Source organism: Pyrus communis, chromosome 1 (assembly GCF_041283825.1).
Source record: "Pyrus communis isolate YQ-2024b chromosome 1, ASM4128382v1, whole genome shotgun sequence".
Lineage (NCBI taxonomy): Eukaryota > Viridiplantae > Streptophyta > Magnoliopsida > Rosales > Rosaceae > Pyrus > Pyrus communis.
The window spans coordinates 19,422,838-19,445,436 of NC_142565.1; the positions used below are offsets into that span (position 1 = coordinate 19,422,838).

General features: G+C 40.1%; 1 pseudogene; it reads left to right on the forward strand.

Annotated features, from left to right (window-relative positions):
• LOC137719931 (uncharacterized) overlaps nt 1–19,611 on the forward strand; it is a 32,819-nt pseudogene extending 13,208 nt beyond the window's left edge.
• The last annotated feature ends 2,988 nt before the right edge of the window (nt 19,612–22,599 follow it).

Here is a 22,599-nt window from a genome sequence, read left to right on the forward strand (position 1 = left end):
CGTCTCTCTAAACAATGGTCAATAGAAGTCAAAATCCTTGCCTCTAGGGGCATTTTCATCAATTCACACTTTTAAAATTTATATTATCGTAAAATTAAGGACGGGTTGTCACAATCTACCCACCTTAAAAATATTTCATCCCCGAAATTTGAAATAATTTGCTATACATAAAATATTCAAAATAGAAGGAAAATACATAAAGAAGAAATCAAGATAGAGCGGTTGCATAAAAGAGAATATCATTTTGTCGCGATTGGAGTGCAATGATTCATCTTTCATGCCCCCAAACTCTACTTTCCTTCTCCTTCAGCACAAAACTATAATATAATATCTTTAGTAAAGCATAAGGTCATATATATATATAATAACAAGTTGTCGAAATACATATATAATATCGTGAAAAATTTAAAATTAGTTGTACTGAAATCCAAACTGAACATAGAAAAATTTCACCAAAGCACGCTTCGGGTCACGTACTCCGAAGATATGTATGTAGTAACTTTGGGTTAAGCCTAAACAACAAATAAGTAAACTAACGTAAACAGTCTAATTGTCCACTTGCTTAACGAATCCAACAAATAAGTTATTGATACTACGGTCTGCAGCCCGCAATACTGACAACTCATTGTTTTCTTGAAAAACAAGCAACAAATTCCCGAGGCTGCAATATTACCAGCATGCCCCCCCATTGGGAAATACGCATACAACGCCTGATCAAAGCCTCAACCGAGCTTATGCACTACCCTCTCGGGCAACATCATCAATATTATAAAATTTTCTATATCATAATCTCGATCATTCGAATGCTTGTTCATAATACTCCTCTATGAAACATATGTTATACATAAAATCTCCACACTACGTCTCAACAGTGTCATACCCAAAATAAAAAATTGTAACCGTAGTTACAAGCAACTAAAATAAAGATAACTATATTTTATAACCATGCTAATTGTAGAACGGATAAAATGCAATACGTTCATTAAGGTCTGGATAGTTCGTTCAGACTGGTCGTTAGTCTGAGCGTAAAAAAATATGATACTGGACAAAAACTTAGTACTTATAACCTTTAAAAAGGCTTCCCAAGACTTGGAAATAAAACAAGTGTTATAGGGAGATACTATAGTTGTCACATCCCCACCCAGGCCCCCACCATAAATCGGGCTCGACTCCACCGTAGCACGATATTGTTTCTGAGAACTCACACAAGAACTTCCTAGTGGGTCACCCATCATGGGATTGCTTTCGCGCGCTACTCGCTTAACTTCGGAGTTCCTACAGAACCTAAAGCCAGTGAGCTCCCAAAAGGCCTCATGCTAGGTATAGATAGGAATATACATATAAGGCTTACAGGATTTACTCTCCTGGGTGATGTGGCATGTTACAATAGTGACAAGCACACCAAGTAGTCAAACAATGTAGTTCACAATGCCTTAGTGAGCACCTTTATTTTGAATTCCTCTCGAATTTAGCGAAAAACTGAGTCAAGAAGGCTAAAAGAACAGTCAAGAATATGAGGGTGAAAACAAGTCTATCAAATCTAAAGTACAAGATAACTAGATTGAATGCATAACACCTCACTACAAACGTAGTTTCCAAAATATTCAATCACCAACGGTAAAAATTCGCTTAGTAGTGTATTTGTTAGGTGATTGAAGAATTACTGATCACAATATTCGAGCAATTCTTTTAGACGGCTTCTCTTTTTCAAGAATAATACGAAGTGTAGTAGGGTAGACACATACCCAAGGTTAATTGGAATGCCTTCCAGCACAGAGGGGTAAATATGGAATCATAGTCAGAGTAAATGTTGACCGAAACGCCAAAAAATCCGATAAATTCAAGAATGAGCAATTTTACCAAGAGATAAAAAATGTTGTCATCTGGACCAACAGAAAGTGAGTTGACTTGTCAAGTCGACCTAAAAATATTGAAACATCATCACAATCTCCACATGTATAAGATGTCTCATACCGAGAGTTTATGATGACATTTCCCCATCTCAATTTGGATACAAGAAGTGATTATAAACACTCAAACTATTTCTTGAAAATTTGGAAGTAACGTCAAAATTGATACTCTTGAATCCCAACTAGAGTGGGATGGGACAAGCTAATGATATTCAAGGGTAGATATGTCTTTTGCTGCGATAATCCGCAATTTCGTTTGCACAACTAGGGTAATATATGATCATACAATCGTAGTCGTTGATTTGGTTCTTCCATCATTGCTGTTAGAAGTTTAACACTTTTTAAGAGAAAGTGCATTTGAGAAGTTTGTGAGATTGGTGAAGGTTCTGGACATTTTTCTCCACAGAGAAATGTTATCTGGTTTTCGAATGAAGAAGATGACTATTGACTCTAGGTCATGTATATGATGGTTCATTTTGAATGGTTCTAACTGTTGGAAAATATAAGCGATACTCTGTCATGCTACCCCTACACAGCTGAAACATTCAAAGAAAACGTCATCATGGATTTCGAAAATGATCAATGCCAATGAAAGGTGTAAAACAAAGGCGAGATAAGACAACAATTCAATTGTCAAAAACTTTATTCATATCCAACATCCCAAACCAAGCTAACTTCCCTCAGTCTATGAGTGAGGAAAAGCACTATAGCCGAAAGATCGCTAACAAATTGTCGATAAAATCGACAAGATCAAAGATATCTCGAATTTCACAACACTTTGTGAGAATTTGAACTTTCTTCCGCTACAACCTTTTGGGAAAAAGAAAAGAATATCATCTACTAAGATCATGTCTCCCAGGAAAAGTACCAATTTGAACAACTAACATTTGAGAAATTTGGTATAAAGCTAACTGTCGGTATTTAGGAAGTTTGATCTCGTTGCTGAAGTAGGTGGAAAAGTCCTCTGTAAGACTACAACGAATTCAACAAGCTATGGAAGAAAACTCGAGTTCCAAAAGTGGTTGGGTAGACCATCATTTTGAAGTATGGGTTAATGGTTTTTAAACGTCACCCGATGTAGTTGCTAGAATCTAGGTACAACCCTAAGATTCGGCCTTTCTCCTTCGTGGTTAGGTTTGAGGTTCCCTAAGGTGAAGTGTTGGGTTGGAAAATTCCTAATCAATAAGCTTTTGTAACTAAGCTCTCTCAATGATGTTGGAGTTGTTTGAAAGATACAAGGAAAATTGGTGTGGTACGAGAAAGTGGATAGATAGTGTACTTCACTTCACATTTGGTGATATCTCAGGTAAAATTTGAAGAAATGATGCCAAAGATGTACATCCTTGAAACGTACCATACTATTTCCTTTCACTACGCCACGTGCTAATAGATCTTCACAGCTTTCTATATATTCAATTCGCTTTTACAGTGGAAACTAATTCGTGTTTCAACTAAAATTTGCTTGTGGAAGTGATCGGAAAGATGGCGGACTGAAGTGGTTTTGGTTACCTAAGTGGGAAACTATGGTTAAAAACAACTACAAGTTTACGGTCCTCCTACAAGGCTTGTTGCTAAGTTTGCACAATTTTACTTTTTTTAGCTCATGTTGTCACTGCTAATCAGTGTATCAATTGCGTCGCTAATTAACACAATTATGATATTTTGATATTGTTCGTTACCCTGAAATTGTAAACCAGCATTCTGGGATAAGGGTACCACTCCCAGATACTAGTACATGTGCTTGGTATCAGAAATCATACCGCCTGAATACCGGTTGACAATTCCAGAATATCGGCTAATGTCGTTAATTAGTAGTGCTAGTGTAGTCTACTCGGGTGGATGGTTTTGGACAATTGGTAAGGAACTGGTCCAGTGAGGTGGTTTCATTAATTCTAGGAAAAAAAACTTACTACTTCAAGGATTTCTATTGCCTGTAGGTATAACAACTCGTACACCTGTGCATATGCTCGTCGAAGTGACGAGTACATCACCAAAAGAAATTCTGGAAACTAGTATTTGTTGGTACGTCCTAAGGCTGGAAAAGGAATTTGCTAATAATCTACTTTAGGACGGGCTTAAACATATGTCGATCTTCGTCCTGAAGACTCGAAATTATAACTAGTGTGCTTGAGAAGATTAGTGATATCGGGGACCAAAAGTGATTTTCCCTCAAATGTTCCCCTCATTGAGTGCTACCACTTTCGTACCAAGTTGTCGCTCAAGGCAATTCTAGAATCTTGACGAAGTAAACTTCGTAGGGATTCTAACCGATGGTGTGATATCGGATGCTGCCTAGGAATCAAAACTATTCTTGGTTCCTAACTTGGAATGGTTGGTATAAATGACTAGATGGTAGTGGGATTGATTGGTAAAACTCTAGTGGCACACAATTATCAATACATTAGCCCTGCTTCAGGGCCATTAACTTGTCTCAATTCGGGATTTTTCCTTGGCAGGGAGATTCTTCATTTAAAATTTAGAGGTGGCTGCCAAAACGATCCTCTGAAAGGTCATTAAGTCGATTAAGTCACTCAAAACTTAGAAAAAGCTAGCACATTTTTCGTGCTCGACGAGGTGGCAAGATTTGAACATTGGGCTCAAGGCCAATTTCTGCCTTCTTCTTCTTGGACGAAAATGCACATGCAAAATAATTAACACTTATGGTTAAGGCTAAGGGCCTCACGTGCCCACGATGAATTTGGGGGGTTTTGGCTGAAGAACCTCTGATGCCAAAGTTAGAATTTGAGAGAGAAAATGTTTAGAGAATTTTAGGAGAAGAATGGACTTAGGTTTTGGAGAAAATGAGGGGCTGTATATAAGGGTGTGGCCGGCCTTATTAGGAGAATTGGGACCGGCCACATTTGGTTGTATTGTGGGATTGATTGCAAGATATTATGGAAATAATATCTTGCAATTACTTTAGGCAATTAATCTATTAATTAGATAATTAATTAATTAATTAATTTAGGTAATTAATTTTGTGGGTGAAGATTTGATGAGGAGTGATGAGAGAGTTTAAAAGAATACCTTTTTAATCATCTTTGACCTCGATTGAGCCGTTATTGTCTGTTGCATGCGAGTGGGAGTCCTGGTATGCCTCAATGGTAATTTTGTCTTTTTAACCCAATAGTTCATATGTCGCTTCCATATTTTTCTTGATTTTTTTTTCGCTACACAGGTATGGTTATGGATAATCCCCAATGGTTATTTGCGGTTACGGATATGGTTAATTTTTATGGTTATGAGGATAATATAGCATTTCCGTCCCAAAACCAAACCGTTGCCATCCCAAGCCATTTCCATAAGCCAATTCACGCTGGAATTGCTCAAAATACACTGCCATCTTGGCGTTAAGTGTATCGGAGAAGGAGACCAGCAAATTGGCCAGAGGTTTCTAGAGGAGACAGTACACGAGCATTCATAGTTGAAAAATGAGTGGTGGTAGTGTGGCGGGGCATGCACAGAACGGAAACTAGGACTGTAATGGATGATAACAATGATAAGTATTCAATTTACTGGTCTGATTCAACCTTAACCACAACAATGAAGGTATGAACGAGACGAAGGAGAAGTAGCCAAAATAAAAAATTACATTTTAAAATTGACAATTGGGACACTTCTAACAAACTAGCCACATGGGCTAATTGATAATTTGGACACTTCTAACAAACTCAGAACATGACAAAATAACAAATTACATTTTAAAATCCTTAATCTAAGTGATTAAGTACATCACAGATCATACCACTCAGCCTTGAAGAAACACAGCGACATCCAAGCCTTCGTCTTCGGCGTGGCCTTTTCGTAACCATATTATTTATATGGCTTTCATTTTAGTTTATAAATGAGTTTACTTTTTCAATTTCTTCATCTCCGTCTTCGGCTTGGTCTTTTTTATATGGCTTTCATGTTAGTTAATAAACGAGTTTATTTTTTCAACGTCTTCGTGTTTAGCTTGGTCTTTTTCGCATTGCCTCGATCGTCTTCGTCTTCGCCTTACGGTAATTTCAACTTTATTGTTTCAATTTCTGCGTCTGAATTTCCAATTTTTTTTTTTGAGTAACAGTTGAGTTTGATTTGTAAGAAATGAGTAGATTAAAGGGTGATAATAAGGCTTCTAATGGTTGAGATGCTTAATGGAAGGCTGTGCAAATTACTAAGGTTGCATGGATGGTGATGCTTGAGGCTTGGAGTATGCTTCTAGGCTAATTGGAACTCTCTAGGCTTATTTTCTAGGTGGTTCTCTCTTCCTGCGTTTCTCCTATCTCTCTCTGTGTTACTCTAAAAATCACCCTACTCTGTAATGGCTTCTGCCTCCTTATATAAGTGAAGGGTTTCCTTTAGGCTTCAAGGGAATCTTCCTTTGTGGCTTGGTCTTCCCCTTCTTTCTCCCTAGCCCTCCTATTATTCCCATTTTGATGTAAGATAGCTGCATTATTGAAACCTGCAATTTGCTTCTTCCCGAGGCGCGGCTTTCCCAATGGTGGGAAGATTGTCTCATTGAAGTGATAATCCACAAATGCGCGGTAAAGATACTGCATGCAAGGGCTCTAAGGGAGCTAGTGTGAAGGAGAATCATAATCGACAAAGATTCACAACCTTCTGTGAGGACCCATATTGGTATATTGTGGTAGCGCAACTTGGCACATGGAATGCACACCCAAATGCGTAAATATGAAACGTCAGGTTCGTACCCAGTAACCAACTGTAACGTCGAAATGGTTGGGTGGCAATGGGCCTCAGGGTGAACCAACATAACTGCGTACAAGATTGCATAGCCCTAGGCAGAAACTGAAAGCTTGGTGCGTTCACTAAGGTCCGGGCATTTAAATTACGCTTTATGATCACTATGTAAGGCTATGTGGCATGAACAAGGCCCGGGAATTTAAATTACACTTTATGATTCAAGGTCCGGGAATTCGATGTTCAATTATAAACCCAAAAGAAATGCAATACTTATTGAAAACCTTCGATATAAACTCTCTAGCATTATCCAGTCTTCCAGACTTTGCAATGTGAGTGGACACACATGTGACCAGTGTGTCGATTCACCAACCAAAACCATAAGTATTTATATGGTCCGCATTTTGGTTGGATTAATCCACATATATTCCCTTGAATCCATTGTGAAAAGTGGGTCTTTTCGTATCTTTGCTAGGGATGATTTAGAAAATCATATTCCCCCAACGAGCGGGCTTGGCAAAGTGTGCTTGTAGCATCATTGTTTGACCTAAGTATCCTAAAAGGTTATGCAAAGGCAAGTAAACTGCTTGAATCACTAGGCTCTAATCCAGCCACATATGGCATGTTCCCTAGTTGGGAGACAACCCATTGGCCCCAAAGCAAAGCTTCAAGCTCCTTTTTGGGGGTGGTGCAAATATATTACACTCTATTTTCTTCAATGGTTTCATTCATGATCATGGTTCTTTAGAAATCCTTAAGACTCAATGACATTCTTCCAAAACGGGGAGAGTATAAGGTCTCTTAAATGGTAATTTAGTACCATTCATACAACAAGGAGTGTGCTAATGCTCTTAATCAGGTTGGATAGACCTGAAGTCGTTGCTAGAGATGTGATTTAGGTATAAAGTATCGTATTCATCTAGACAACTAACTTTCCCACATTCGTACCTAATCACATGTTTAATTGAATTCGGTCACATGTATACAAGGAACATGATTCAATTAACTTGTATTCGAGGATAATATCGATAAGATTATCCATAACTAAAACAAATGCCAAACTTGAATCCAAAAAACATGGGAAAATGTTCACAAAGTAAATGGTTTACTAAGGGGATTCGGCTAATAAGACCATTCATGTCAAAAGTCTGCTCTTCCAACGGTATTCGATGGAGCAAAATTTGTCTCACATATTGACTACTAGAATAGTACTCTTTAACGACATTGGTAGGGACACAAACAGGTGCATAACCAATGATCTATTTTATTGAGATAGAAGTAGATTCTGCAGGGTTGAGGTTCAGGAATACTATCCCTTATTCAAAGTTTTAGGTCTTAGGTGCCAAGTATCATGCTTCAGGCATGATGCCACACCTTGGCTGGCCCTGATTCTACCATACATTGTAAAAAACAAACTTGAATTTGGATTGTGAGAAAGATAGACCCAGACTTGGGCTCGGTAAGCTCTAGCTGAAGTTAGAGGGGTTTGTTTGGTAGACCTCTGCCAAAGCAGAGCAATACCATTTGGTGGGCCCCAACTGAAACTGGGAATCATCATTCGGTAGGCCTTAACTGAGCTAAATTGGGTCTATATCGCTCGATAGACTTCAGCTGAAGCTGGGTCTATACCTTTCTTTCACATTTATGGTAGTAATTAGATCCAAGAATTTGGTAAACTTTCGCTTTCTACACTGCTGCTTCAGGGCCAAGTTAGAAACATGGAAAGACGAGAAAAATATTCTTCAGTCAAAATTCGATAGGATTTATAAACTTCAGAATTGTACTCATTCATGAACATAATCATGGTGTGCTTCAGGCAATGTCTTTCATGATTAGACAGTTCATAGGAGTGAACCAAAGAGCCATGGAATCCTCATTCAGGAGGTACTTCCATTTGTAGTGCTTCGGGCATAAGTCTTCGAATGAAGATCATGGTGGAGGCTTATTCAGCTCTTCCATGCCATTGTTGGCTTCAATGATTACTTAGCTTCTTGATAGTCAAGTGGAGATTCACATCTTGTACCCCACATAAAGTGGTTTGGGTCAAGAAACGTCCAAATCAGTGAAATCGAACTTGTTATGGTACAATAATCCACCGAATAGAGGGAACAAGATTGTGCTTGGTGCTATAGAAAATAAAATATCTATAAGCATCAAAGTTAGAACATTCGGGTTCTAAGACATGGTTTACATGAAAAAATCGAATTTTCATGGGTGTATTGTTTTATGAAAACTTCAGTTTTCAAAGGCACTAAATTAGAAACTATAGGTTCGAGTCTAGTTATGAACTTTTGGTTCATACAAAGGAGGTACCTGTAAGAACAAAGAATACAATGTACAACTAAGTGTAGTGGATTTGGGTTGCTTCAGGAACTCAAGTGTGAGTGCTTCGGGACAACGAAAGGGAGTCAATGGTTCAAAGAAAAGAAATAATTTATTGAATAGTTAATTGCCAAAAATTGAACTTCAGGTCAATAATTTTGAATTAATTATCAGATTAATGGACTGCTGGTCACTTTAATTAATTCAATAGATCGTAACCATTCAGGTTCGATCGTAGAAGGAAAAATAATAATAACATGCGGGTTCAAATTATAGCCCAATCTCGGTGGGCTTGGGTGCTGTGTGTGGGGCAAGGCCCCAAAAGGGGTTTAATGGTCACGGCTACGGAGCAGCCCAATCATGGTTGCAAGACATGGGCCGTGTGTCTGGGATAGGCCCAGCAACAAAGCTGCTGGTTTGCAGGCCACAAAAAGGGTAGGTGCACAGGCCCAGGACGGAGCTAGCTTGGGAAGGGTGAGCGTGAAGCCCAGCAAGAGTTGGCTTCGTTGTGGGCCGGTTCTAGGCAAGCCCAGCCACAAAGCTTGCTAAGAAGGGCTAGGTCGAGTGCAGGCAAAGCCCAGCAAGGAAAGCTTGCTGGCTTAATGAGCCGAGACAAGGACAGAGCCCAACAAAGGCTTGCTGGCCTACTAGAGTGGACTCAAGGCTTTAGGCCCGTGCATAAAACAACCCAAGGCGAGGCCTGGTTGTAGTGCAGTGGTAGCAAGCTCATGGGGCTACTGCGAGAGGTCCATGGTATCGAAACGACGCCGTCCTAGCAGTGGCGTGGCTGCAGGCTAGCCAGCATGGCTTGGCGGTGCAGTGTGGAGCCGCTGCTCAATTGCGAAAAATCTCAGATTTTTTTGTAATTCTAGGGTTAAAAAACCCTAATTGCTTCTAAATTAATTTCAATGCTTTGACTTACAAATTCCACATAGCATAATTGCGTATTGCATGAACAAAAAAAATAAAAAATTATTTATATATATATATATATATATATGTTGAAAGGAAAATAGAAATGTAGGGGGTTCATGCATCATGGGGAATGTTTTCATGCTTCGTGGTCATTTCAAATATCTTCCTTTATTTTAAATGTACCTGATTGGCAACAAACTACAAAAGCCTTTGAATTTGTAAAAGATCATTCTCAGAAAGCCATGCATTGTATCACTTTCAACAAATAAAAAATTAATTGAATGAATAACATGTAGATCAATTTAATAAAAGAATAAACTAATCATAAAAAGAATGATTAAAATGTCATACTCTCCTGATTGAAGAATAAATTCTTTCTAGCGCAGCGTTAAGAGTGTGCAGATAACGTGTTGTAGGCATAATTTACTGAACAATTATGGAGGCCATAAAGAGAGAAGGGGTGCGGCACATAGAGAGAAGATATAGATATGTAATTGTGAGGTGTGTGTTGTACCATCCTATTGTGCCTTTATTTATAGTAGTAGGGAAGGTTAAATCCTTACCCTAATAGGATTACAACTCTAATAGGATAGTATCTAACCATAGAGAATATTCCAAGATATCCCTAGATACACTAGGATTTACACAATCACATTCCTAATCTAATAGGACTGCAAGTGACACATCCCGACCGAGATTAGGGCATGCTGGCCGTCACATGGAAGTGACGTAACCATGTGCACAGTGCGGAAGCTAAAAAATAATAATAAAAGTACGAATAAAAACAAATCTAGCTATACACAAAGTAAATAACATACATGTGCAAGCGTAAGTGTGAAAAACAAAGTTCAGAGCACGGAAGACCTAATGCAGTCCGGGAGAAACAACACTAATTAAACACACCCAAAGGTGGTCCTACACTGGTGATAATCTGTCATATGAGCTGGGAAAATCCCCTGGGGAGCCACCAAAAGTGCTAGCCAAACTAGAACCTGGAGGGGCGCAAAACAGAAAGCGTGAGTGGGCAAAAACAAAGCTTTTCAAAAATCATTTCATAAACAAAGTTCTAACCCCTCGCCGTAAAACCTGTATACTTCCCAGAAAATAGAATATATACATATATGTAAATCATGCTCGGAAAATATGCCATGTCAAATGCCTCGAAATAAAATGCAAGTACTCAGGTAATGCTAACGTGACCTGTACGTCTGAATCTAGAGCTCAACTCTCCAACTCACTAACTACACCTGCACACGAGTCGGAACCACCTAAAGTGGTCTATACGACAGGACTGGGTGTATAATAAGTATGCTCAAGTGCTATTATCACGTGAAGACTGGGCGAATGATTGCGGGTCACCTACGAGTCGAAACCACCTAAAGTGGTCTGTACGACAGGACTGTGCACCTAACTTGGATCCAAGATGAGTGTAAGGTGCGGGAGGCGAACATCACGTGAAGGACTGTGCCCAACCCTGGGCGGGAACACTAACACTGGGAGTGCAGGTTATGAGCTCTCTATGCATCTCAAATCACTACTGAACATAAACATAAACCATAACTTACCTGGCATTTACCTGTGCGTCCGTAGCACCAAACATATATATATGTGCAACTAATAATGCATAAATAAACGGCAAACATAATGCATGGCATATAAACATATAAACGTTTCATTTCACTTTCTGGGAAAAACACAAGTATATAGGTATATACGGAAAACCAAAAGCCCACTCACTGGTATATAGAAGGGTTGTAACCCCATTACCTCGAGTGACCGCACTCGTCCTCGGGATAGGTCTCACCTATATGCGAAACAACTATAAATACGTTAATTTTAAAGCACATAACCAACATTCCGAAATAACTTCTCATGCTCAAATGGGGTGTATGAATACACCAACGTGATCTACTCAACCTCACGAGTATCCCCATATTTTTAAAATAATTTTCCGGCACCTCATGCGCCCCCACACACAGGCCAAGGCATGGCCACATGCGCCACCCACGCGCAGGCACGTGCTTGGCACACTGACGGCGTCAGTTAACGCCGTCAGGAATATTCCGTTAAAACTAACTAATTCCGTTAACGCCGTTAGGAATATTCCGTCCAAACTGATGGAATATTCCGTCATCTTCTCCGGCCAAACTCAGGCGCCGGAAAACCGGAAAATTTTCTAAACTTGATATCTCACTCGTTTTTCAACCAAATCTCATCACATATAAACATACATTTTAATCCAATTAAAACATTTTGGTCCTATTACAACTATTGGTCCATATGATTGATTTAGTAGTATATAATACTCCCACTATGCTTTTAAAACAGTTTTTAAAGCAAGACTATATGGTACTACTAACATAAGATTTGCATTCATTGATGGACTATATAGTTGCCTTAGGGCCTTAGGATGACTATGAACCTTTGATTCGATTCAACACGAGCCTAGTGTTGAATCTCGGTCTAGGGATGGTGATTGATTTTAGTTACGCGTTTAATCACATTAAGGCGTGTTGTCTTATTGGGCGTTGGACCCAACTACTCCAATTTCATGCATATCGAATAAAACAAGAAAGGAGTACTTCAAAGTAAATAAGAGCTTATGCTCTTTTACAACAATTGATCAAATCAAATTACTTTAAAGTAAAGAAGAGCTTATGCTCTTTTACAACAATTGATCATATCAAATTACAACCAAAATTTAATCTACACATTCCCATGGTTCAAACAAATTTGAAACGGCCTTTCACATAGCTCAATTATAGTAGGCTTAGGTTCATAATCACCCTTTCTTTAATTAATTAACGCTTTAACTAATTAAACTTGAATGCAACATTTTCATTTGGTTTTTGTATCCATAGAATTGATTTAAATGGAGCTAAATGAAATGAAAATCCAATTCTCATTTAAAGAGACAAAACAATTTTGTTCTCTACCTAATTTGGGCCATTTTGCAAAAACTTAAACTTTTGGGGTCACTTTGTAAAAACACAAAAGTCCACTACTTCATGTAATTACAACTAGAACCCAAAAATTTCCACAAAAGCTAAAACTTCATTAAAGGAGCAAAACAATTTGTCCTTTTAGTGATTTTGGACCTTTACGTAAAAACGTAAACTTTTCGGTCAAAGTACAAATACACAAAAGTATCAAAACTTTATGTAATTGCATAAAAGCCCCACAAGGACCCTAATTGAATAGGGTGGCCGGTTTTGAAGCAAAGTAATAAAAAAAATTTCAAAGTTTTTGTAAGTGGGGTGTGTGAAATGGAATAAATCATTACACACCTACCCACTAAAATTTCTTTAATTTTTCAAAATAAATATCTAATATATTTAAACATAAGAAATATTTCAAAACAAAAACTTTATGAAATAAATCAAAACTTTGAATCAAAACACCAAACCTTTTGTTCTTGGCAAGAACATATCAAGAACAATGAAGAACATTCATGAAAAACCCATAAGAGCTCCATGAACATTCTTCACCCAAAAACATCCCAAAACCACTCAAACTTAAGGGAAATAACATACAACCATACTAGGGTATATAGGGGTTCCAAAAGTCACTTTAAAACACTTTTAACAAGTCAAACAAGAACCCAAAAATCCACCCTTTGGATTTGGCCGAATTTCCCTAAAAAACATGGCACCAAATTTTAGCTCCAAAATTCATGCTCATATGAACTACATCTACAACATTTGAGATGGCAAATTTTCTAACAAAATTTACATTCAAAAAAGCAAGAATAAAGCTTGTAACAATTACAACATTCAAATCACAAACTATGAACTACAAAACCCAAAAGGATTCACCAACTACTAGACCTAGGCTCTTGATACCACTTGAAGGAATATTTGTGAAAAACAAGTTCATTTGAGCAACATCAACAACATGCAATTAACAATTAAAAGGCGGAATCATGTTTATATGCACTCAAAAACAAAACTTAACCCATGAACTTCAAAGCCTAGTAGATAGGTGAACCAAGACTCAACTCAAAACAAAGTGAGTTGAGAAATCAATACCTTTGTAGATTCCTCTTTGCATAAGCAAAGGCTAATCACCCAAAGAGAGGGCCTTCATTCCTTGCATCTTAGATCCATGGATTTGGATGGATGAAAAGGTTTCTCCAAGTTCCCAAAATTGAGAACCTCTAAGTCTCCACACCAAGGTAAGATTGGAGAAGAAATGAGTGACCTTGAGGAAGTAAGATTGCTAGATGTTTTCCTCAAGGGTGGTCGGCCATTTCTAGAGAGAAAGGAGAGTTTGTGTTTCTCCAATTTCCCCAAAAAACAACCCCTAATGAATTTTGGCTCTAAAGTCACACTTATACCTTAATTCATTTGAGTGGCAAACTTGTAAATAAGTCCAAAACCCACTCTTTCTCTAAATGGCCGGCCTTAGGGTATTCATTGGGCTATTTGGGCCTTTGTGAATCATTATTCATTAAGTTGTCACACAACTTAAGTCAATGGACTTGACGTTCGAAGCCCATTGGGCCTTAAGGTCCAAAACTATCCCGAGGTCTTTTAACGAACTTATTCGTTTGATTAATAATCATATTAATTAATCCTTGCCATAAATAATTAAACCATTTAATTATTCTTACTCATCTCCGTTGAATCTTCAATCTCTACCTTACACGGTGTACGATCCATTAGGTTCCTTTTAGCGAGGCAGTGGGCGATTCAAACTCTTTCAAATCGATTGTGAATTGAAACTTACTTTCAATTCTCCCGTTAGTGATAATACACTTTTAGGGCTTCCACAAACCATGGTTGACGCCTAGCAGCATGTCATGGTTACCCAAGCTAATCAGAAGAGGTGGAGAACCTATTCAGTTTTAGGTTACAAATGCAATACGGTCTTTCTCTAATACAATACTCTTGACCACATTGTTTGGTTTGATAGTTTATTCATGTCTACTATCCAATGTGAGTCTTGTGCTTATATGATTACCTTGAATGTGATTTGGAACACATTCCTAAATCTCATTCATACTTTGGCCAAAGATTCTTAATCATATCATAGAGTATTCTCCTTCAAACAGTTTGAAGGTTAGAGATCCCTTGTTGCGCATTCACTTGCCTCCATGGCTAAGTGGCTTAACCCCAACGATGCCGTGGACACCCTCCTGATGGAGTGACTTTGACATAATCAAAGATTAAGGACCTAACCACAAGACAACTGTGATGCCTCAGGTCAAAAGACTAATTTGCATTATCCCAACCATGAGTTCTCATGTGACATGAATATGAGAACTCTTCGTTGATCGTGTTCAGTGAACTCATTCTCTATTGAGCACCTACGTACTTGTCTTGATGTCACACACACCAATGACTCGAGACTAGTCACTCTCCCTGAGAGAAGACATAACACGTACTGATCTTAACGGAATGTCAATGCCCAATTGACAATCCTATGATCAGGAACGTTTAGGATGTGTCAACGAAAGAATGGTCTCATGAATCTAACTTCTTTAGATCGCATTCTTCCAATCACATATTCCTTGGACTTATCGTTTAAGCATATAACATTTATATGAGACGGCTCAAACAATAATCTTTGCCCTTTACATTTAAACTACATTAGTTTACTATTGTGAAATGTCCGTAAAGTATTATCATATGATTGGTTTTAAGGCACATTTCCAACATTAACGTGTGCATGAACAGTGACCTAGTCAGGGATCCCGAGTTCGACGTGAAAACGAAGGTATCCTTACCTGAAATGGGTATGGTTGAACTCCTAAGGACCTCACGAGCACAAATATGTCGTTTGTTTCTTCGATCCGTGACGATTTCAAGGGTTTGTGGTGTTGTCCATACAAAAAGGATAGGAAAGGGAGACAGAGAGAGAGGGTCTTGGGACAGGGCAGAGAGAGAGAGAAATGAGGGTGAGTGTGTGTGGTCCAAAATCAACCAACCAAAGCCCAAAAATGACCACACAACGAGACAAACATACTAGGGGCAAAACCGTCATTTCACCCCTACAATACGAAAAGTCCGGGACGGGCTGTCACAACCTACCCACCTTAATAAATTTCATCCCGAAATTCAAAACAACCACTCATAGCAACCACTAACGATCAAAGAACAACCGAGGATACAAATCTCTCATCCGATCTTCAATTTCCCAAGTAGCCTCCTCCGCAGAATGATTCCTCCACAAAACTTTCACCAAATTCACAATCTTGTTCCTCAGAACCTTTTCTTTCCAATCTAGAATCGTCACTGGTTCCTCATCATAAGTCAAATCCGGATTAATTTCCAAAGGTTGAGGAGGTATCATATGAGATGGATCCGCAACATAATGTTGAAGCATAAACACGTGAAAAACGTTATGTACTTTAGCTAGCTCAGGAGGTAACTCCAGCCTGTAAGCCACCTCACCAACTCGCTCCGTGATCATGTATGGTCCGATATACCTGGGACTCAGCTTACCTTTCTTTCCAAATCATACAACGTCTCTCCACGATGAAAGCTTCAGAAATACCTAATCACCAACCTTATACACTCTGTCAGTAGCATGCCGATCTGCTAAACTCTTTTGCCGATCCTAGGCTGCCTTCAGGTTAGACTTGATTACCTAAACATTTTGAGTAGTCTCCTCAACAATCTTCGGCCCACCAAAACTCTTTCTCCGACCTCTGACCAACACAAGGGTGTGCAACAAGATCTACCATACAACGCCTCAAATGGTGCCATGCTGATACTCGAATGAAAGTTGTTGTTGTAGGCAAATTCCATTAAATCCAACCGCTTGTGCCAAGCATCGCCAAACTGCAACACCGAAGATCACAACATATCCTCCAAAGTCTGAATGGTTCTCTTTGACTATCCGTCTGTCTGAGGATGATATGCCATACTATAAAGTAGTCTCGTACCCAAAGCTTCCTGAAAAGCTACCCAAAATTTAGACGTAAATCTTGGGTCACAATCCTAGACAATACTCACAGGGACACCATGGTACTTCACGAACTTCGAGATGAACAACTCAGTTAATCGGCCCCAAAGAATACTTCTCCCTCACTGGAATGAAATGTGCTAACTTAGTAAGCCGATCAACAATCACCCAAATGCCGTCAAAACCATTATGTGGACGCGGAAGCTTGTACACAAAATCCATAGTAATGTTTTCCCATTTCCACTCTAGAACGGGAAGCGGCTGCAACAACCCAAACGGCTTCTTCCTTTCCGCTTTAACTTGCTGGCAAACAGCATACCTACTCACATACTCAGCTATTTCCCTCTTCATATCTGGCTAATAATAAAATGGTCGAATGGTATGATACATTTTAGTAGCTCCTGGATGCATAACATAAGCCGAGATATGTGCTTCATCAAGAATTGCTTTCTTTAAATCCAAATTATTAGGCGCAAACATCCTACCCTCCTGCATCAGCATGCCATCCGATTCACAAACTCTGAGGTCTCTCCTCCTCCCTTGATCTCGAGCTTGGATTATTTCTTGAGTTTCCTCATCAGCTACTTGAGCTTTAAGCACCCGATCAACTAAAATTGGCCTAACTTGAAAATTAGCAAGTAAAGCCACCTCTCGATCTTCTGCCTCCAACCTCACTCCCGTGGATCTTAAGTCTGCCAGAAGAGGAACGCGACTAGCGTACAACGCATTGATACAGCCCTGAGACTTCCTGCTAAATGCATCAGCTACCACATTTGCATGACCAGGGTGATAATCAATCGTGCAGTCATAATCACTAAGCAGTTCCAACCACTTCCGCTGACGAAGATTAAGATCCCTCTGCGTGAAAAGATACTGAAGACTCTTATGATATGTAAAGATCTTGCATTTCTCTCCATAAAGGTAATGTCTCCATAACTTCAATGCAAAAATAATGGCAGCTAACTCCAAATCATGCGTAGGGTAATTCAACTCATGAGGTTTCAATTGTCGTGAAGCATAAGCAATTACCCTACCATGCTGCATCAACACACATCCCATACCATTCAAAGAAGCATCACTATAGACCTCACCACTATCGTCCAGGAGTGCCAAAACAGGTGCATGAGTGAGACAATACTTCAACTGCTCGAAACTCTACTCACACTTATCATCCCACTCAAATTTAACATCTTTCCTCGTTAATCTCGTCAGTGGTAAAGCAATCACAGAAAATCCTTAACAAACCGTCGATAATACCCTGCTAAACCAAGGAAACTCCTCACCTCAGTGACGGTTTGCGGTTGCTCCTATTTCTCCACAACTGCCACCTTTTGAAGATCCACCAAGATACCCTGAGCTGAAATGACGTGCCCCAAAAATGCAACTTGGTCTAACCAAAACTGGCACTTGCTAAACTTAGCATACAATTCGTGTTCCCTCAACCTTTTCAACACCAAAGTAAGATGTCGAACATGCTCCGATTTAGATTTAGTGTACACCAGAATGTCGTCAATTAAAACAATAACAAATCTATCCAAATATGGCTGGAATACTCGGTTCATCAAATCCATAAAAGTAGCTGGTGCATTCGTCAATCTAAATGGCATAACCAGAAACTCGTAATGGCCATAACGAGTCCTGAAAGCCGTTTTAGGAACATCATCCCTACTAATCTTCAGCTGATAATATCCAGACCTCAAGTCAATCTTGGAGAATACACAAGCACTTCTAAGCTGATCAAATAAATCATCAATACGCCGCAATGGATAGCGATTCTTAATCGTTACCTGATTCAATTGCCGATAATCAATACATAACCTCAAAGTTCCGTCTTTCTTTCTCGCAAACAATACTGGAGCTCCCCAAGGTGAAGTACTAGGCTGAATAAAAACCTTATCCACTAATTCCTGCAACTGAACTTTCAATTCCCTCAACTCAGCAGGAGCCATACGATAAGGAGTCAAAGATATAGGATTAGTACCTGGAAGCAAATCAATGGTGAACTCCAAGTCTCGGTTTGGCGGCAAACCAGGTAAATCCTCAGGAAAAACATCGGGAAAATGCCTGACTACCTTTACATCCTCCACACTACTAGGAGCAGCATCATCCAACACCACATGAGCTAAGTACCCCTGGCAACCTTTAGATAACAACCCTTTCGCTCGCACAGCAGAAATAACGCCATGTCTCAGCCCACTCTGCTTGCCCACAAAAGTAACCACACGTAATCCAGGACGATGGAAAGTAACTATTTTCCCATAACAATCAATATTGGCACGATTGAAATGCAACCAATCTGTGCCTAGAATCACATCAAAGTCAACAATATCCAACGGGATAAGATCAGCTGGCATAATAACATCCTCCACCATCACTGGACATCTTGGGTACACACGATCTACAATACATCTTTTCCCTCTAGGCATAGCAAACTCTAAATCATACTCTAGAGGTGTAGGGTGAGGTTGCGTCACTTGAGCAAATGTATGAGAAATCACAGAATGTGTAGCACCATAGTCAATTAATACTCTAGCAAAATAACTAAGGATATTTAACGTACCCATGATCAAGTCTGGATTATTTTGAGCGTCCTGTAGAGAGATATTATGAATACGCCCCTGGGTCTGCTGCCATCCACCACAACCTCTACTCGTCTGGCCACCACGACTCTATGCACCACACCCCTGACTGGGCTGACCAGACTGCGTCGAAGACCCCGCACTACTCGCAGCAATCTCCCGCTGCTGAGAATGTCATCACTGAAACCACTGAGACCCGCCTGCTGGAACTGGAGGATACGACATATAGCCACCATAATACTGGGATAACCACCCTAAGAATATGGATCCTGGGGATATGGATACTGTCCTGAGGCATAAGAAACAGCATGGCCCTGAAAGTAATAGGCACCACCTCGACCTGTCTGCCCGTAACTACCAGGACCAGGAACCTGCTGGATTGGTGCAAGTGGTGGCAAGAAAGTCTGATGGGGCCTCTGCTGACTCTTGGGACAATTTGCAGCCCGATGTCCCATCTGCCCACAAGTAAAGCAACCGCCGCTGCCTCGCCTGCACTCACCAAAATGTTGATTATTACACCTGCGTCAAACTGAGGCCCTACCTCTACCAGTATCACCCTGCCTCTAGCCTCTAGCACCACCAGCAAACCTACCACCACAACCCTGACCAGTGGCGCTAAAACCACCTCTAGAAGAGCTAGAACAAGTGTCACCCCTCTTGAAGCTCTGGGTCTTGCGAGGTCCGAGCGTTGCCTAACCTTGCCCTTGTCATCTTTTCTCTGGTTACCATATTTTTCTTCATCGTCACTCTCGCTGGGCATTTCTCGGAATCCTCAATTCTCAACAGAATCTCATAAAACTCCTGGTAAGTATCACAAGGGGTAGTGGTCACCATCGAACGCCACTTCTTCTTAGTGCCCAAACGGAAACGACGAAGCATCTCTGCCGGATTGCCAGCAACATCTGGATGATAGCGAAACAGATCAATAAACCTCCAGTAGTACTCGTTTGCCGTCAACTTCCCCTGTCTCAGCTCAGTAAATTCCTGCTTTTTGCGATCAATATACTCAAGAGGCACAAATCTTCTCCTGAACAGCTCTATGAATACCTCCCAATCAGTCCTCTCCTCTGGGGATAAACGACGAACCTTCTGCTCCCACCAGAATGCAGAATCCTTACCCAAAAACCACGATGTCATCTCAACCCACTTCTTAACAAGGAGATTCCCCTTATTACGCAATACACGAAAGGTCTTCTCAATAGGTTCTAGCCATCGCTCCGCTCCCTCAAAGCCCTCGTGGCCCTCAAATTTATCCAACTTCAAATTGTACATAGTCTCCAGATGAGTCTTCTGGGGAGGGCGGAGCATTGACTGAATAGCTGTAGCGATAACTTCCCTCAGCAGAGTGAGGGGGTTCTCTACGAGGCGGCATAATTCTGAGAAAAGACACCAAAAACCATTAGAATACTCACAAAAGTACAGGAATGCCAAACCTAGGCTCTGATACCAAACTGACACACCTCGACCGAGATAAGGGCATGCTGGCCGTCACTAAGTGACGTAACCATGTGCACAGTGCAGAAGCTAAAAAATAATAATAAAAGTACGAATAAAAACAAACCTAGCTATACACAAAGTAAATAACATACATGTGCAAGCGTAAGTGTGAAAAATAAATTTCAGAGCACGGAAGGCCTAGTGCAGTCCGAGAGAAACAACACTAATTAAACACACCCAAAGGTGGTCCTACACTGGTGATAATCTGTCAGATAAGCCGGGAAAATCCTCTGGGGAGCCACCAAAAGCGCTAGCCAAACTAGAACCTGGAGGGGCGCAAAACAGAAAGCGTGAGTGGGCAAAAACAAAGCTTTTCAAAAATCATTTCATAAACAAAGTTCTAACCCCTCGCCGTAAAACCTGTATACTTCCCAGAAAATAGAATATATACATATATGTAAATCATGCTCGGAAAATATGCCATGCCAAATGCCTCGAAATAAAATGCAAGTACTCAAGTAATGCTAAACAATGCCATGTAATCTGTCAGCCGAAGTCACCTAACGTGACCTGTATGGCTGAATCTAGAGCTCAAATCTCCAACTCACTAACTATACCTGCACACGAGTCGGAACCACCTAAAGTAGTCTGTACGATAGGACTGGGTGTATAATAAGTATGCTCAAGTGCTACGATCACGTGAAGACTGGGCGAATGATCGTGGGTCACCTACAAGTTGGAACCACCTAAAGTGATCTGTACGACAGGACTGTGCACCTAACTTGGATCCAAGATGAGCATAGGGTGTGGGAGGTGAACATCACGTGAAGGACTGTGCCCAACTCTGGGCAGGAGCACTAACATCGGGGGTGCAGGTTATGAGCTCTCTATGCATCTCAAATCACTACTGAATATAAACATAAACCATAACTTACCTAGCATTTACATGTGCGTCTGCAGCACCAAACATATATATATGTGCAACTAATAATGCATAAATAAACGGCAAACATAATGCATGGCATATAAACGTATAAACGTTTCATTTCACTTTTTGGGAAAAACACAACTATATAAGTATATACGGAAAATCAAAAGCCCACTCACTGGTATGTAGAAGGGTCGTAACCCCCTTACGTCGAGTGACCGCGCTCGTCCTCCGGATAGGTCTCACCTATATGCGAAACAACTATAAATACGTTAATTTTAAAGCACAACCAACATTACGAAATAATTTCTCATACAATGCTCAAATGGGGTGTATGAATACACCAACGTGATCTACTCAACCTCACGAGCATCCCCATATTTTTAAAATAATTTTCCGACACCGCACACGCCAGCCAAGGCGCGGCCACACGCGCCGCCCACACGCAGGCACGTGCCTGGCACACTGACGGCGTTAATTAACGTCGTCAGGAATATTCCGTTAAATCTAACTGATTCCGTTAACGCCGTTAAGAATATTCCGTCCAAACTGACGGAATATTCCGTCATCTTCTTCGGCCAAACTCTTTCTAAACTTGATATCTCACTTGTTTTTCAACCAAATTTCACAAAATTGGTACCAAAATGAAGCTTACAACAAGAGGAACAAATCCATACCACTTTCAAGCACTAAAACCCACGGAATCTCGCCGGGAAAACACCACCAACTCCGGCCAAACCTACAACTCACGATTCCTACGTCCAAAACCTTCAAACGAACCACCACGTGCCTCCTAAGTACCTCACCAAGCTTCCTACAAGCTTAAAATTCCCAAAAACACAAGAATTAACGTGTGCATGAACAGTGACCAAATCGGGGATCCCTAGTTCGACGTGAAAACGAAGGTATCCTTACC